This window comes from Macaca nemestrina, chromosome 2 (genome assembly GCF_043159975.1).
Source record: "Macaca nemestrina isolate mMacNem1 chromosome 2, mMacNem.hap1, whole genome shotgun sequence".
NCBI lineage: Eukaryota > Metazoa > Chordata > Mammalia > Primates > Cercopithecidae > Macaca > Macaca nemestrina.
This window is the reverse complement of record NC_092126.1, coordinates 186,883,855-186,900,736: the sequence shown is the minus strand read 5'-3', so window position 1 is coordinate 186,900,736 and position 16,882 is coordinate 186,883,855. Positions and strand designations below refer to the sequence as shown.

Sequence of the window (16,882 nt, the reverse complement as noted above, 5' to 3'; positions counted from 1 at the left end):
GTTTATAGAAGTTGAGTGCTTTATCCCATTTTTCTTAGTCTTCCTCCTCTTTAAAAATAGGCTATTGGATCTGATCATTAGGTAGTCATGCGTGAACTGTAAGAAAACAATTTTAGCAAAGTATTAAGGATGAACCACAAAAGTGTTGAGGAATTAAAAGTTGGTGTCAAGTGGTGGGGGAATTTCTTCCAAAGCTTTCTGCAGCCTAGAAACATAACTAAGATCTTAAGCAGACAGCAAAGCAAAAACAAAAACTTTATCTTTGCTTGTAAGATTCAAAGTGGCTTAAAAGTCTATATAAATATGGACTATGAAAATAGAGAAATATATAGATAAAGTAAATGTACGTGGGAAAGAAGGATATAACTGATGAAACAATAAGTCAGATAATGAAAAAAGTGGTAGATTTCAGATAATTAGTAGCAGTATCAAATATGGAAAGGACAAACAAAGGAAGCAAATGAGAGTAGATATATATGCACATATGTACATATAAATACATATACTATATATATTCACACCTACATATAATGTAGGAATATGCTGTGAGTTATATTCTTGAAGATACATTAAGACTAGACAATAAGGACTATAGAAGAAATAGAATAGGAAAATCTCAATATATTTGATGACCTAAACAATATCACGAAACATAATTTTGCAATGGACGTTTCCAGGTTAAAAAAAGTAACTACTAAGTTATCAAGGTTTTGTTTTTCTTTATAAAAATACATTGTTGAGTATATGATTAGTCTTCTGCCAAATACTATATACATTATATCATCAGAGAAGCAAACAGCCATCAAAAATGGCAGATTATATAGCATAGAATTTATGCCAAATTTATCTCACCGTATTCTAACTCTAAAAATTCATAATGTATGTATTGTACTGTATCTCTAAGATAACCAAAATAATTCCAATTTTTTATTCTATGTAAACAAGATTTTAACTCTGTATTAAAATGCAGAACTACGTAATTCAAAAGTCGATGAAAATGTCAATTATTTTAGAACAAGCTTGAGAAATTTAGAATTGCCTCAAGGACTTTAAAATTGTAGACATATTCTGGGAAACCCACTTGAAACTCCTTCATTTAAAATTGTTCATGTCTTTAAGATCCAGACTAATTCACCTAGACAGTAAAATTGAATGGATAGCTTTCAAGAATTAGATCAAATACCTTAATGCTTACACCATAACCTAAAGGCCAATATTTTCATTAAAATGTTCATAAACTCACAACATGTATTTTGTTGTTTCCTATTTTTTTCTATATAATTGTTTGGGAAACTGTGCTTTTCTTACAGAAAACCTCCATAATCATGCCATTAATCATTATGTATGCCCTCTGCAAAATATTCATGTAGTTAATTTTTCCTAGAATTTTTCACTAACTTCCTAAACCTCTCAAAATAATCTAGAAACTCAGTTACCTCATGAGAGTATAAAATACATATATGGAACAACATTTAGAATTTGTCACACAGATTATGTTTTATCACACAAATACTTATTCTCCTACTTAGAAAGTGCAATTCCTTTCTAGTCATTTTTGTCTAACTTCAGGGAAATAGCAAATTTTTCCTCAGCTATCTCTGAGGCATATAGCCTCTTATTCATCTACATAAAAAATGAGGTTATAAAGATATTAAATAAAAATCCCAATTTCTTAGATATGAATACAGTGTTTAAGTGTCTGGATTTTTATTCGGCTATAGCTGCATATTGGAAAATGTTTTAAAAGGGAACACATTTTGAATGCATATATGAATCTGAGCAGCAGTATCTCAGAATGGAATGTTTTTCTCTAGAGAAATATGTTAGGAATATGCTTCTTCCAAATTTTTCTCTTTGATTATATAGAGTTCTTCTCTCCAAAATATTGGTTTTCTCTTATCTAACCAATAGAGTGGTCTGCCTTTTCTCTCAAATTAATGGCACAGAGACATGAAAAAGAAAGGTGAAAAATGAGAAAAAGTATGTGGTATATTTATATCAGAAGGCGACCCAGAAAACACCTGAGCAATTGTCCTAAACACACATTCCAAACAAAGCCTCACAACCCACTATTAATTGCAATAAAAGTAGTTGCCCTCTATCCTAAACAGTGAAGAGACTATTCAAATATGACCTAAGCAGTTGAATAGGAATACCTTGTAGGCTAATAGCCAGATGGGAAAAAGTAAAGGATTCTTAATAGTTTTACACAGAACTCTGTGTGAATATGGCTACCACATTATTCTGTTGAGCATAGACAAGACAGATGGGAAAACTTCTTTACAAAAATCTTACATCACTGAGACTATTTTCTGCTCTTTGTGCACATTTTATATATATAAACTATTATGTAAATTTAACATCGACAATCCTATATGTTATCATAAAACAGGCAAAGTTTATTACGAACAGTTGCTAGGTTTTAGAATAAGCAGACATAAATCCTGTTTTTTGGTACTTGATAATTATGTAACTTATCTTCAGTTTCTTTACTGATAAGTTGCAATATTCATATAAATAAGTTTTAAATGAAACATTTAATTTGGTAAAATATGTTAGTTGCAGATATTTTCAAAGATTCCACATATTAGACAATTTACTGCAATTCCTTCACTTGAAGAGTTAAAAAATTACTTATAACATTGTGTAAGTGTCTTTATTTGAATGACAAGAACCTTTAAGAAGGTAAGAACTTCTTGTATTGTAACTTAATTTACTATTAATTCTAATTTATTCTCTTACATGAGCTAAGCAAATGGCTAGAAAATGCATGTGTTTGTGTATATCAAAACATTTTCCTTTACCAAAGACCCCCTACTATTGTTATTTAATGATTTCCAGGCAGATTTTCAAAATGCATTCTAAAACTTCTAACACGTTTTGTATTTATTTTATCAAATATTCATTAATCTAACATTCATTAGAGTCAATAATGGGACTGTTTCTCCTTTCCATTTTTCCAATTGAATGCCTAGTGTACTTAAACCAACGTCTATTCCTAAAAGGGAAGAGAAACATAACAGTGTTTATCTGGATACTTTAATCTCAGAAGAATTTGACCACAATATTCAATGCTGTGTCCTGTTTTTGTTGTTGTTGTTGTTGTTGTTTGGTTTTATTTTCTGCCTTTTCTAGTCTTCTTAGCAGTCAGTGTCCACATGTAGCATACCCCTGTGGATACAGCAATATCCACTATTTAGACAACTCTGTTTAAGCAGGATGGTAAAGGCAGCCTTACACACACCAACCTTGTGGTTTACAATTTAAGTATGTAAGTACAATTTCAATTAAGTATTTAAGTACAAGTTAAGTACATTCGCTAGAACCAAGAGCTAGGAAGTTAGCTATGAGTCCAAAACACTTGGGTGGCTGCAAAAATCGACCTCTATGCCACACTGTGGATTCATCTCCAGCCATATCCACTATGTGTTTTGTTCAAAGTGAGCTCTAGCCCCTAGCTCGGTATCCCAACAGCAGCACCCCCAACTCTCTTATCCATATCATTCATCTTGTGAATTATAATGTTATCCTGCTTCCCTACCCTATTGACAATCTGGTTATTCCGCCCAGTAGTCCAATCACTTTCCAGATGGAAGGCTAATGCACCCACAACTACTTGCCATTAGTCTTCCTCCCTAGGTGTTTCTGTTTTGTCTTTGAATCCCTGCTTCTGCCTCTGGACTTGTTTCTGACAAATAAGTCTATCCGAAATCACTTTCTCTTCATACATTGATTCAAGTGATGATCAACAGAGGATTTGCCTTTGCTCTTCTCTGCCTCATTTTAGGCTATCCATCCCAATTCTAGGGATAGCTCTTTGTATTCTGTGCCTTTAGATGTTCTACTTCATCTGTCATGCCTGTACTTCTGCTGCTGGATTTTAATCTCCTTATTTTCTAATGCTGCTAATGATCCACCATAGCTGTGCCACCTTCTTTTGCTTTAACGCCAAGAAAAATTCTATCTGATTTGCAATATGTATTTGCAGTTACCTTGATTTATGCTTACACTGCAATCGAGTCTTTAACATTCTAAATTATGTTCCTGAAGAATGTATATCAGAATAAAATACATATCCCTAAAAAGTATTGTAATCCAGTTTCCTACATTTATAAAAAGGGTAATACTGTCTTTAATGTGGCTAGATTCATGGGCATACAACCTGTGCAGTCACATGGGACCCCATGCTGAGAAAGGTTCCATGCCTGCTTTATGCTCTCCTGTCATCATCTCAACATTCTCAATACTTTCATCTTTTATCTTGTGTTTTGAAGTGAATTGCAAGGACACAACAGAGCATGTGCATGAGTGGAGAAATTTGTTTACAATATATGTGTCTGCTGTTTCTTGCCACCCTATTCATGTATAGTATCCAAAGTCCCTATAGCACAAAATTCCAGTGGAACCAACGATGGATGGGAGTTTAGTGATATTCTAAGGGAGAGTGAGATATGCTTTTTTTTGTCTGCAGCTGAGTAAGCAGAGGTCTTAACAATCTAGAGTGGCCGAACTTTCCATTAGAATGAGAAATTGCTTCAAATGTAGAAAAACAATGACGGTATGAGAAGAATGAATAATAAAGGAAGCTTTTTCATATTTTTTCTTATTTCTGTTACTTCCCTGTGTTAGCCCACCCCTTATGCTGAAAATGAAGAAATAGAAGGAAACGAAAAAATAGGGCAACCCTACAGTTCTTTTTCCTTTCAGTCCTTCCTTACTTATCAGTAAGCTAAAGATAGAGGTTTTTAGTAAAATGTGTGTGTATCAAGTGAAAACAAGCAAAAGCAAAAACAAAACAGGTCAGTTAGACTTTCCACTATTGTGTGGCACTTTCGCTGTCCTGCAAGAAAGAAATACATATGCACAAGCTATGAAATATAAATTGTGAAATTTCAGTAATTCTTTGTGTGAGTTAAATGGTATAATATTTGCATTTGAAATTGGCATTGCCACTATAATGGTAAAATTCCTACAAATAATGCGTGTAGATTTTTAATTTAGAAATTAAATAGGAAATTAAAATGCTAATACAGGTTGAGAGAGAGATGGTGGAGTACATGTAATGACACATTTTCCTGCTTTTAAAACAAGGGGCCCTGCACTTTCATTTTATACACCAACCCTCAAATTATGTAGCCAGCCTTAATCTTTAGTCACGTATTTGAATGGGCTACTCAGTCTGTCGCTGATTAACCTTCTTTTATTTTTAGTGGTCACAATGTATTGATTAAAGAGAAAGTTTACTTTGCTTCTTCTCTCGGGATGGCTATGGTTGACAAAAACATACATTTTGGCTTCTGCCCTATCTTTTATTTTTATTTCTCCCTTGGTAAAGTACTATATAAAAACTTAGCAGTGTTTCTCCTTGATCAATGAGATGTCTCCCTTTTCCAACAACAGCTTCTATATCAGACTCAGTACTCCAGGGACTTAAGCACATAGATGCTTCTATTCCGCTATTTTTCTTCATTTAGTATCTCATCCTTAGAGAGCACAAGAGGATAAATAGATTGTTTACCCAGGTGTGTTTTAGTGTTGTACACACACAACATGCTGACTCTCTGTACCCTTCTGACACTCGGTAGGATAAAATTAAAAATATCCTAATATATATTTTTCTGCTGTTTCTCTCCAAAGTGCTTTATTGTTGTCTTTTCCTCTAGCTGTATGAAGAACCTCACAGATATCCCAATGTTTAGAGTACAAATTAGGATCTAGAATGGACTCCTTATCTGGTGGCCTCTATTTCGCCTTCCTGATCCTGATCCTGGGAAGGTCCACCACAGAGAATAAGTCACGCCGTTGAAATGTAATTTTTAAAATAAAACTAATTTGCCCTAATATTCACCAGTTTAATTTCAGCATTTGAAATGACAATAACTAGGTATTTTGCAAAGTTTTTTAAAATATCTATCATGTGCTCTTTGTAGGTTATGTTTTTACATTTATATTAAGGCAACATTTATATTAAAGCAAAATTTATAACATCTGTCTAAAAATCAGTTAAACACGTACATTTATAATATGTAAAATTAAAAAGAAAGGAAAGAATATTAAATGGAAAATAAAATTTCTACACTATGTCTTACTTATTACTTTAAAAATAAAATTAGTATATGAAATTTATATATTCCTCAATTGTATTAAATTTTAGAGTGACCTCTAGAGTATCCAGTAGATAATGCAGTTAGCCCTAAAGAAGCAGTGAAACAAACTTCTGGAATGTTTTTAAATTTAAAAAGAAAATCAGTATATTACTGCGTAAAACAAATTCTACAGTATTTCTTCAGAATGTATGAACTATTTGGAAAATAATGTAAACTGTCAACTTTTCCAGTGTAACATAAAAGACAGCATTATGTGGTAGGATGTAAGATGCAGATCCTAGATAGTTTACCTGGCTAGGTTGTAATCTAAGCACCAGCACTTTCCTGATATGCAAATTAAGTATTTAATTATCTGTGCCTCAGCTTTCTCATTAGAAAATGAGGATACTAGAACTGACTTTATGCATGTTACAGTAGTTATCTAAGTTGATGTTTGTTTAAGGCTTAGAACAATTACAACCATATTATAATTGCTATATATCTTTGCATATATGAAATTTAAGATTAATATACTTTTATGGTGTTGATACTACTTATGATGCCTAAATGTGCAATCATACATAAGCCGACTTAAATGACTCCAAAAACTGGCAAGCTTTCAAGAAAATGACATTCGGTACTATGTCTGGTGATATCAAAATGATATTTGTAAATATATTACAAGTATATTCAATATTCTATTGGCTTGCTTTTTAAATTCCAAAACATTCCAGTTTATTTCACTGATTCTTTGGGGCAAACTGCACTAAAATTATTGCATTGAAAGGTGCTCTGCAGAATTGTAGCTAATATCTAAATGTACAGTTTAGGTTACAACATATGTGAACTAAACACGCTCTCTTAGATCAACAAAAATATTAAATTCAAGTGTAATTCAATTACCTATGTATGTGATACAAAGAATCATAATGCCAAAGAGGCCTATGGTAATCTTAGCCAAGTCATAATAATCATATGACCTACACATTGCAAGTAATGATATTAAAATATAAACCAGTCAAATCTTGACATAGCTAATTATTTTTTGCCTAATTACCTCATTTCTAAATAATTTAAGATTTATCATATCAAGTATTGACTCAGTTGGTATAACACTCATATACTCATTTCAACAGCAGAAAACATTACTGAAGATGTTAATTTCAGGGTTTCAAGTACCTCTCTTCAATCCTCTGTCAAATTTAACAGTGCTGAAAGAAATAATATTTTGTCACCTCCATACCAAAAGCTAAAAGTGAGCAGGATTGATATAGCTAGGAAAGGAGCAAGAACAAATGAAATCAAATTAAATCTGGTTCTTTTTCTTAAATCAGCCATGTCTGAATTCAGGGTAAATCAGAGCTCTTTATATCCAAGACTGTGGCAATAGCCTTCCAGCACTGGCTGAAGAGAAACTAATCCATTATAAAAATTAAGATAAATGGAATGTTCTAGAGCTGATTACCAAAGCTACATAAAACCGTATACCACCTAATTGCTTTTGTTTTTATTTCTTTTCAATTGTATGCACTATTCTCTAAATCTACAGTGTAAATGAAGGGAACCATTTTAGAATGAACGACTTGTATTACTGATTGGTATTACTAAGACTAATTGAAAATACATAATTTTTAAATTATTAGTCGAGAAATCAGAGGGGAATTGAATGGAATTTCCTCCACTACTAAAATCCTAATAAATAAGCTTCTACTGGGCATTTTGAACTCCAGCCATTCTCAATAATTTTTGAAATTTAATATACACACAATGTCAGGCATTTATTATTTTACTTAAATTGTTATGGAATATCTTCTATTCGAATTCAAATTAAAGCTTAATATAGATTATGTCTCTTGTCTAAAGTCATCACTTACCTAATTCTCAAAATGAAGCATTCTCTAAGTTATATTGCCTCTTCAATTTTTCAACTTTTAAACAAATGTTTTTGTCTCATGTAAGAGCTTTCCCATCATAGAGATCAGAACTTAGTCTTCATTCTTTGAAGCTATAGAAGAAAATCTAAATCTCCTAAATATATTCTAAACTTTTCCTCAAATACTTCAGTGTTTTTTTTTATGTAGGTTTTATATTTGTTGCAGTTGAGATAAAATTTTAATTTTTCTCTTAATGGGTTATCAATTGTCCTGATTTTACTTATCAAATACATCATATCTCTCAATCTGGAAGCCACTCACTATATATTGTTAATCTATTAGCGTTTATTTCTTGATTTTTCATAAGCTGCACTGCTTGATTTTTATATTAGTTCTGATATTATATTATTTTCATTACAATCATTTAAAAACATTTTGATAGCTGGGAAGACCAAACCCTGCCTCTCCATCTTCCTACCCTTGCATTTTCTTTCCTCTAAAGTATATCTGGCCCTTACTTGCAGAATTACAATCCTATCTATGAATGTAAGATATATTCAAGTCTTCCTTCAATTAAAAAAAATCTATTGGAAATTTTATTGGGAGAGTAAGAAATTTCTTGAAGATAACTGGTATCTTTAAAATATAAAGTTTTGGCCGGGCACGGTGGCTCAAGCCTGTAATCCCAGCACTTTGGGAGGCCGAGACGGGCGGATCACGAGGTCAGGAGATCGAGACCATCCTGGCTAACACGGTGAAACCCCGCCTCTACTAAAAAATACAAAAAACGAGCCGGGCGTGGTGGCGGCGCCTGTGGTCCCAGCTACTCAGGAGGATGAGGCCGGAGAATGGCCTAAACCCGGGAGGCGGAGCTTGCAGTGAGCTGATCTGGCCACTGCACTCCAGCCTGGGCGACAAAGCGAGAATCTATCTCAAAAAAAATTTTTTTAAATAAAATAAAATAAAATATAAAGTTTTATATCTACAAACGTGGATTATGATTCTATTCTCCTATGACAGCTTTTACTCCTTTAGTAGCGTTTTGTAAATTTTTCCAATAAACCCTTATACATTTCTTATTAGGCACATGAGTAGGCACTTTATAATTTTTCACAATTGTTTTGGGAACTCTAGCATATTTTCTAATTGAATATTCTTTTTGTATAGGAATATTATTGATTTTCTTATTTTGCCCTTGTTTCTGGCCACTCTGCTGACCTATTTTGTCACATTGTTAGTTCATATTATTGAGTTTTCTGTGAAGAGAAGCACATTGTATGAACAAAAGGAGAATGTTAACTCTCTCCAATATTTATACTTCACATTTCTTTTTCTAAATACATCAATTAGGAGCTCCTGTATCATCCTCAATATTGTTAAAAATTATGACTTTTTTCTTATCTCTTACTTTAACTGGAATGATTCCAATATTTGACAAATATACTATTTGATGTAAATTTTTCTAAATACCTTTTCTCAAAATTGAGGCACTTCATTCACATTTCTTGTTTCTTAGCGCACTTGCTATCAATGCATGTTTAGATTTGTTAATACTTTGGATGCAGCTTATCACATATTTATTCTTTTAATAAATGTAGTAGATTATATATATATAAGACTTTCTAATGTTGATTAATCTTGCATTTCCAGATCAAATCATACTTCTGGATACGGTCTTCTTTCAGAGAATACCTGAGGTGAATTTGAGGACATTTTATTTGGGAATATTGAATCTATGTACATAAATTAATTTGACCAATAATTTATCTTTTGTTATCTTTGTAGTGTTTTGATTTGAGTTATTCTAGCTTGTACTTATCCCCGCCTATATCCTAATTTATACCGAAAGAAATATAAATTATTCTATTATAAAGACATATGCACGTGTATGTTCATTGCAGCACTATTCACAATAGCAAGGCATGGGATCAACCTAAATGACCATCAGTGATAGGCTGGATAAGGAAAGTGGGGTACATATACACTATGGAATACTATGTAGCCATAAAAAAGAATAAAATCATGTTCTTTGCAGGGACATGGATAGAACTGGAGGCCATTATCCTTAACAACCTAATGCAGAAACAGAAAAACAAATACAGCACGCTCTCCCTTGTAAGTGAGAACGATATGATGAGAACTGGTGGACACATAGAGGGGATCAACATACAATGGGGCCTATTAAAGGGTGGAGGATAGGAGGAGGGAGAAGATCAGGAAAAATAAATAATGGGTACTAAATTTAATATCTGGATGATAAAATCATCCGTACAACACAGCCCCATGACACAAGTTTACCTACGAAACAAACCTTCACCTGTACCCCTGAACTTAAAAGTAAAAATAAAAAACAAAAGCAGCAAGAGTAGCTTTTAAAAAAGAAAAATAGTCAATTAATTTTTCAATGTTTCCATGTTTTGAAATAGTTTTACATAGTGAAATACCTTTCTTTAAAAGTAATCTGGACATTTACACGTTTATAAGTCTTATTTTTAGACTATGTTTTACTATATTTTTATTTTTTCTGAATTATTAATTTATAACTATTGATCACTTCTAAAAAGTCTGGATTGTATATTTTCTTATAAAAGTATTTTTCTTTCGTCTTATTTAATTCAAAATTTGTACAAAGGAGAAACCTTCTAAATTTTAAGTTCTGGATACTTGTTTTTTTGTTTTAATATTTTCATTGAAGGGTACCTTTTCTCTGCTTCTCTTTCTCAATAACATTTATCAAGAATTTGTCTGTGCTATATTTTCCCAGATCTTTTTTAAACATTTCCCACCAGGGTAGTATATTTGTTACAATTGATGAGCCTACATTGACACATCATAATCACCCAAAGTTCATAGTTTACATTAGGGTTAATTCTTAATGTTGTCTATTTTATGGGTTTGAAACAAGGTATGATGACATGTACCCAAAATTATAGTTATCATATGGAGCAGTTTCACTATCCTAAAAATCTTCTGCGCTCTGTCTATTACTCCTCACTCCCTACTAAACTAAGCTTTTTACTGTCAACTACTAAGCTTTTTACTGTCTCCATAGTCTTGGCTTTTCGAGAATGTCATATACCTGGCATTACACAGTATGGAGCCTTCTCAGATTGGCTTCTTTCATCTAGTAATAGACATTTAAGTTTCCCTCGTATCTTTTCATGGCTTGAGAGCTCATATATTTTAACATTTAATAGTATTTCCTTGTCATTGGATGACAATGATGTGCCACAGTGTATCCATTCACCTACTGAAGGACATGTTGGTTGCCTCCAAGTTTTGATGATTTTGTGTAAAGCTGTTACAAACTTCCACATTTTTGTATGGACATACATTTTCAACTACTTTGGGTAAACAGCTAGGGGCAAAATTTCTAGATCATATGCTAGGAGTATGTTTAATTTCATAAGAAATTACCAAATTGTCCTGTAAAGTGGCTGTACCATTTTGTATTTCCATTAGCAATGAGTAAGAGTTTCTGTTGCTGCACATTCTTGTCAATAGTTGGAGTTTTTGGTGCTCTGGATTTTGGACACTCTACACAAGTCTTTTCAAATACATATTTTTAAGGCTTTATTGATTATTTGTTTATATTTATATTTTCTTAACTATTTGAAAATATAATTATAATTCCTTTCAATTGATACTAATTAAAAATAGTTCATATTGCCAAAATTTATGGAAATTTACAATAAAGTTAATAAATAAGCAGATCTTTTTTAAAAATAAAATGCAGTGCTATTTCTCCAATAGCTGGTAAGTAACCATGGCAGGTTTCCAGACACCTATTAGATTTTCCAAGAAAATAAGTTACCATAGCAACTCTAAAAGCATATTATATGGTTTTAGACCATTACTACTCACTGATACTTCTTCAAATATGAATACATGTGTGAATATATCAACTCATAAACACATTGATTCATAATAAATTAGTTTACGGCATTTACAACATTGCTGCATTTTAAAATAAATATCATACAATGATCCAAATACTTTTTTTAATTTTTAATGGAACACTTCACGAATTTTCATGTCATCCTTGCACAGGGGCCATGCTAATCTTCTCTGTATCATTCCAATTTTAGTATATATGCTGCCGAAGTGAGCACTGATCCAAAATACTTTTGATCATTTCAAATGCAGGAACAGGTATCTAGAAAGCTAGCTGTGTGATGGATCTCCAACTCCTAACATTATACAGAAACTCCACTGATCATACTATTTCCATGTCAGATATTGAAAGAAGCTCTGGAAGGTCAAGAAAGAGATCAAATGGGAATCCTTAATAAGTATTTGAGAACACTGGTCCCAATTCCCACCTCTCATTCTTTAATGGAAAAGAAGAGTTGCAACAAGTGTAAATGCAGGCAAAGAAGCAAACCCGATAGCTTAATTCTAAGCATCCCTTTCCTTAATAAAGAGGAGTTGAAAAGTGAATGGCTTAGAATACTCAGGTCTAGACTTAGTGATTTCAGAATTATCCTGGAAAGCTCTTAGCTGAACGAAGGGCCTTCAGAAGGTTTAAAACTGCATATTGAACTATTGAGACTGTCTCTCAGCCATTTTTATTGTTGGCAACAGTCCCCAACCCCACTCTCACACTGTTGTGGGGGTTGTTAGCCTGAAAATTCCATCATGTCACTCCCACGTTTCAAAATCGTTTATACTTGCCCACTGTCTACATCATGATGTCTATACTGCTTTTACCATGGTGAGGAGTCCAGCTTCTGGTAAAAAAAAACTTCAGGTAATTTCCAGGTCCAGTCTGGTGATTATAAACCCTTCACCTGGAAGGCTTAGGAGAAAGCTGCCTTCCCCACAGCAGATGTGGAGAACAGTTAGAGCACTGCAGTCTCTGAAGGGAGCAGCAGGCAACGATTCTGGCCCCATCTGGTCAGTCATGCTCTTTGCATCTTTGCATGTCTGGCCCCAGCAGGATACCTCCATTCCTAGGTCATTTCATCTGAGGGCCCCCAGGCTGAGGTCTCTCTCAGGTACCCCTGCCAAAGCCTCCTTAAAGCAGTGGCAGGCTGGGTAGAGGAGGTTGTGGAGACTCTGACTCAATGCCCAGAACATTTCCATGTTTAGGCCTTCTCCCTCATCCTCTCCACTGCTTTAAGGTCCGTAAAACTGCTAGAGATTTTCTTGGGGACTCCCTCAATAGTAAGATGCCTCTCACATCTGCTCTGACCTGTGCTCCGTTTTATAGGGCAAAATGCAACAGAAGGTTCATGCTTTCTCTGATTTTATCCTTTTGCTTATACCATCATAAAAGAGTAAAGCCTAACTTCTTGTATATTTTTGGCTTCTTGCTTTAATTGGCTACTCAGACACCTCACAGCTCACCTTTCTCACTCCCAGTTTATCTGAACTCTTGTCATATGACACTCAGGCCCTGTTAGAGTTTGCAGAAATGTGTCTTCAGGACCTCTTCTCACCATAGCTTTCTGAGCAACCTTGTACTTGCATCAGTCTCGACACTCCTTTTATTTACTCAGTGATTTCAAGCAATTCTTTTCCTAGAACGCTCCCTTCCTCCTTGACAATGAATAATAGAAAAAGCAATCACTAAAGAACAACATAGACATGACTTTCTCTCAAAGATCTTCTCATCTTATGCAGGGGCATCCCCATGTTCCCCAAATCTTTTAAGTGCTTTACCACAGTTTTGTACATACAAAATTACATTGCAAATTATATGTCCACATTTTTTTTCTTTTTGACACTAATCGAGCATGTGGAAATCCAGAACTGTATGTCATTTTTATCTATATCCCTGGTCCCTAACCTAGGGCTTAGCTCACGGACGATGCTTAATAAAAAGCCTAGATCCCTAAAGAAGATTCTTAGATTTCAGCATAAAAGTGAATTAAATGTTTTGTTTAATAATAAAATAAAAGCATTATATAAAGGAGGAACACTTGATTTTGACCATTTAAAACATTTGTGTGAAACGTATCTGAAATTGAATTTAGTTTTGCTCAAAATTGTTACATAAAATTATAATTTTAACATTCTTATGAATGTATATAATAGCTACACGATGAAAAATTCTTCCTCGATACCCTAAAGAATGTCTATAACGTATATGACATCCAATGGTAAACGAGTAAATGTTTGAGTTTTACACATTGTTATGAATATTGCTAAAATAAAGCATGCTATTCATAAGACTTGATCACCGCCTAAAACAATAACGCTTTTATTATTATGTGCATAGAATAATTAACATTGTCACTTTTTTCTTAAAAATAAATTTTAGTTTTATGTAAAGCCAAGAATTACGTAAATAGAAATGTAATCAGCTCTACTTTACATTTTATTTTTAAATAGGAGAAATACAGACATTTACCCTTTATTTATTCTGCTGTTTGGTTCCCCTCCGCCCTTCTTTTGTGCTCAATATACACTCGGTCACTTTCTGGAAAGTTACATGTGGTCATAGAAAGTGATATTTTTATGTAAAAATGCTTGTTATTGCAATGGCTTTTTAAGGCAGCGTGATAACAAATTTCCTGTCACAATCTGAAATATATTCTCTTTCACATTTGCCACTGCCTGTGACTTCAACATTTATTCTTCACTTAGCTAATTGTTACTCATCATTCAATGTGAAGCAAGAATGTTGTTTAAAAAACAAAAACAAAACACTGTTTCGAAAAGTTTCAAGTTTAGGCATTTAAATCAATGTCTGAAAATATTTGCTACAACCATAATAATCAGGATACAAGAAAGAAGGACCTCAGCACCCAAGCCACCCCAAGGCCTCACCAAATATTACCACCTCCCAGGTCCCAGACCCCGAACTAAGTGTTAAGGATCCAGTGGTGAACAGAAGCAACATGGGTTCCGCAGGTTGAGAGAAAAGACTCAGCTGGTGGGATGGGAGATAAAAAGGGAAAGAAATAAGATGGAGGGAAGGAAATGTTCAAAGTTGTGTAGCTGTGAGAAAGTATGGTATATATGGAAAACAGAAAGTTCTGGGTTTTGTGTGTGCGTTCAGTTTGTTTCATGTTGGCTTCTTTTCTGGCAGTGGGGGACTCAGAATAGGGTGGAAACACTAGGTGCTGGGTGAAAAAAAATTACTAGCGTATCATTCACTAGACTGTCCTTAAAGAGGTTTCTATAGACTGAAGGGAATAACTTTTATTACAGGTAGAGTCTAAGATTTGGATTCCCTATACAAATTCAGTAAGCAAGGTTAAAGAGGGAAGGGTTCAGCAGGCAATATTGGACAGTTAGGGTGTTAGAGAAGCACATTTCATAGTTCCTATGTGTTCCCCTGGTCCATATCAACTTCAGCAGCAGTATGATATTCAACAATTACAAGAAAGTGTTAAAAAATACTTTAAATAATAAAATTAAATGATTAATCTGATTTTTTGCCTGAATGGGTAAAACTGGCATTTTCAAATTGATTTGAAATATTTTGTCTTAGAGTATGTCAGCTCAGTTCAGTGTTTTGCCCATCTAATGATTCATGGTTCATTCTTTTTTTTTTTTTTTTTTGAGACAAAGTCTCACTCTTGTCCCTCAGGCTGGAGTGCAATGGTGTGATCTCAGCTCACTGCAACCTCTGCCTCCTGGGTTCAAGCGATTCTCCTGCCTCAGCTTCTGGAGTAGCTGGGATTACAGCTGGGATTACAAGCGCCTGCCACCACACCCGGCTAAATTTTGTATTTTTAGTAGAGACAGGGTTTCACCATGTTGGCCAGGCTGGTCTCGAACTCCTGACCTCAGGTGATCCACACACCTCGGCCTCCCAAAGTGCTGGGATTACAGGCGTGAGCCACCATTCCCAGCCAATGGTTCATTCTTTAGATCACTCAATAAATAAATATTTATTGAGTTATTTCTATATGACTTTTTGTTTTCCATGTCTAGTCTCCAGCCACCATAAGAAAAAAACATATTATGTATATGAAATGAGAAATAAAAATAAAATCCTAAGCTGCCAACCAAAATAATGGACCCCCTGTTAGACAAACCTTGTAAACTGAGTTCCTGGCCATGACCAGATGGGACGCTGGACATGCCTCTTTATACCTCCTCCCCTGCTAACCACCATTAGACTTAATTTTTTCCTAAAGGGTTAGACAGAAACTAACCCTTTGGAAAGACTTCCTCCACCACTGATTTGAACCATCTTTGTGACTGCTCCTCCCTTTGGTGATTGTGATAAAACAACCAACCAGCATTCCTTCCTGTTAACAGACCACCAAGCATGGAGTGGTTCTGGCCAATATATGGAGGATGTGCAGTGAGGCTTTTCATGTCCTCAGCTTCAAGATGTCAAGGGGCAGAAAACTCCACTCCTGAATCATGCTAACACTGCCACTTTTTGAACAAGGACCCTTGGGAAAGCATGAAGATCATCTGCAAATGCACATGTTTCACCCTCACAAATATTTGTAACTCTTCTTATAGCTTATTAAATATATATACGTGTGTGTGTGTGTATGTGTATATATTCACCTTCTGTGTTCAGCATAAATTCCTATATTATTCTTCCCACCCTAGAAGTGCCTGTTTATGGCTTCTGGACTGATGGCCACCCTGCAGGCTGCAACCCTTTTTGGGAAATAAAGCTCTCCTTTCCCAATTTATGGACCTCATTATTCTTCAGTTGACAGGAAGTAAGATACGTAAGAAGTATATAGTGTACCAGACATTGATGTTTTCTAAGAATAAAAAGTGAAACAGGAAGAGAGATGGAAACTCTATTCAGGTAGAGATGGCCAGAGAAGGCATCGCTGAAGGGATATTTTAAAACTTGAAGGAAAAGAGGGAATTGAGATATGTGGATATTGGGGAGAAGCACATCCCAGGCAGTTCAAAGGGCAAAGAGCAAATGTCCTACAGTGTGATCATGTTTGGCATGTATGAAAGAACAGTAAGGAGGTCAACCAGGAGGAGGAC

At 34.3% G+C, this 16,882-nt stretch overlaps 1 long non-coding RNA gene and 1 other non-coding gene across 3 annotated transcripts in view; both read right to left on the bottom strand.

Annotated features, from left to right (window-relative positions):
* LOC105477429 (uncharacterized) overlaps nucleotides 1-16,882 on the bottom strand; it is a 67,599-nt gene that overhangs the window by 6,944 nt on the left and 43,773 nt on the right. The window contains exons 3-4 of one of the 2 annotated variants that reach the window (XR_011619453.1): nucleotides 13,310-13,501; nucleotides 11,991-12,211 (exon numbers count right to left, since the gene is read on the bottom strand). The exons of the other annotated variant lie outside the window; for it this stretch is intronic. This is a non-coding gene — a long non-coding RNA (uncharacterized lncRNA). Of the gene's footprint in view, nucleotides 1-11,990; nucleotides 12,212-13,309; nucleotides 13,502-16,882 lie in introns of those variants that run through there. 2 annotated transcript variants of the gene reach the window in all.
* LOC112425882 (U6 spliceosomal RNA) lies at nucleotides 11,966-12,072 on the bottom strand. The gene has a single exon (XR_003017069.1). It is a non-coding gene; the product is annotated as a U6 spliceosomal RNA (small nuclear RNA).